Source organism: Gavialis gangeticus, unplaced genomic scaffold, assembly GCF_001723915.1.
Source record: "Gavialis gangeticus isolate Ggan-Ray unplaced genomic scaffold, GavGan_comp1, whole genome shotgun sequence".
Lineage (NCBI taxonomy): Eukaryota > Metazoa > Chordata > Crocodylia > Gavialidae > Gavialis > Gavialis gangeticus.
This window is the reverse complement of record NW_017728992.1, coordinates 194,062,476-194,064,587: the sequence shown is the minus strand read 5'-3', so window position 1 is coordinate 194,064,587 and position 2,112 is coordinate 194,062,476. Positions and strand designations below refer to the sequence as shown.

Here is a 2,112-nt window from a genome sequence, read left to right as displayed (position 1 = left end):
GAGGGAGAAGAACACAGTGAGGATGCAACTTAACACACACACACACACACACATAGTGAGGATGCACCTTAACACATGCTGGAGAAGAAGCTCCTGCAGGAGAGGAAAGGACTCTGTGACAGTTTGCCTGCCTGAGATGCTGCTGGTGTTACTACTCACTAAGTTATTTTACCTATTGTTATTTAAAGTGGTGGACTGGGCTGAGGCTGTAGGAGAAGAGGAGGAGGCCACATTGGGGCACACTACCATGTCACGTAGAGGCCCAGCGCTAGTGAGGGAGCGCCTTAATGTACACACAGGTCATGAGTTTTGCTTGTCAGCAGCTTGAGGTGCAGTTTCCCAGAAACCCCTGTACCTATCTCTTTGAAACTTGGCAGGCATCATGCCCTTAGAAGGGGCTACCACCCCTGCTGCTTTTATCCAGGTCTGCCAAAGAATGACAAAGTTATAGGCAGTTTTGTGCTTCCCCATTATAGCCTATGGGCAAAATGTTGAAACAATGAAATAGCTTCGACAAAACAAAATGGAACCGTGCTTTTGAAATGAAACAACTTGAAATGAAACACTGACCCACTGAAACAGTGAAACAGAAGTCAAAACAAAACAGTGCTGTTTTGCATAGCCCTAAAAGAAAACAATGACACTGGGCTGCAAAAGGCAACTGTACTGTTGTACGAGTCCTCCTCAAGTTCAGATGGGCACATAAGAAGGAGAAAGATAACTTCTTCTCTGAATTGTGGGGGAGAAAGATAAAAGGGGACTGAATTGGCCTTTCACCCAAGAAAACCTTAGGTTGCAGCAAGCTGAGATAGGGGAACTCTAGGGCATGACACCTGGCATGTGGTATGCTACCTAATGCTGAGAGGTCTTTATGTAAGGCAGAGGGGAGGGAGGAATCCGTGCTTGAACAGTGGGGGGGAGGGGTAAGGGCAGGGAGAGAAGAGCAGGAGGAAGTCAGGCTGATGCTGCTGTGCCTGCAAGGAAATCACTAAGGAAGTTAACACCTACAAATCAAGAAGATTGGCTATAACCCTGCCACTGTGGCCTTCATGCCCATCTCTAGCTGGCATGGGGACAACATGCTGGAGGCCAGTGCCAAAATGCCCTGGTTCAAAGGCTGGAAGATAACTAGGAAGGAAAGGAATGTGGCAGGCACCACTCTGATGGAGGCTCTGGATTCCATCATCCCTCTTTCATGCCCTGTGAAAAAGCCCTTCCACTTGCCTCTGCAGGATGTCTACAAGATCGGCGGTATTGGCACGGTCCCCGTGGGGCGTGTGGAGATGGGCACCTTGAAGGCTGGCATGGTCATGACTTTTGCTCCCAGAAATGTCACCACAAAGGTGAAGTCAGTAGAAATGCACCACGAGGCCCTGGCTGAAGCCCTGCCTGGGGACAATGTGGGCTTCAGTGTTAAGAACGCGTCTGTGAAAGACATTTGCCAGGGGAATGTGGCTGGAGACAGCAAGAATGATCCGCCCATGGAGGCAGGCAGCTTCACCTCCCAGGTCATCAATCTGAACCACCCAGGCCAGATAGCTGCTGGCTACTCCCCGGTGGTAGACTGCCACACGGCTCACATCTCCTGCAAGTTTGCAGGAGAAGATTGACCACAGGTCCAGCAAGAAGCTGGAGGACAGTCCTGCACCACTGAAGCCTGGGAATGCTGCCATCATTCAGATGATCCCTGGCAAGCCCATGTGTGTAGAAAGCTTCTCTGAATACCAACCTCTTAGCCACTTCACCATGAGGGTCATAAGGCAGACAGTGACGGTGAGTGTTATCAAGGCTGTGGAGATGAAGACCAATGTAACAGCCAAAGTCACCAAGTCAGCCATGAAGGCTGGTAAGAAATGAGGAGCTGGCCATGCCCTGAGCTGTTGGGACTTGCTCGGACAGGACAAGCTGCTGCACCCTCAAGATGCTGGGGGACCACTGGAGGAATGGGATGGTCTGACACTTGCGCTTGAACTCCTTTTCTTTTCTCTTTCCTCTTTCGTTCCCTCCCCCTCCCCCCAAAAAAAACAAACCAACAGCTGCTGGAAGTGGAAGTGATACTTATATGCAAGGAAATATGGTAACAATAGTTTCTGGGCTTTTGGTTGTAGCCAT

General features: G+C 50.0%; 1 pseudogene; it reads left to right on the top strand.

Moving 5' to 3' along the window:
* The first annotated feature begins 247 nt into the window (after positions 1–247).
* Positions 248–2,003, top strand: LOC109299122 (annotated as a pseudogene).
* Positions 2,004–2,112: the final 109 nt, after the last annotated feature.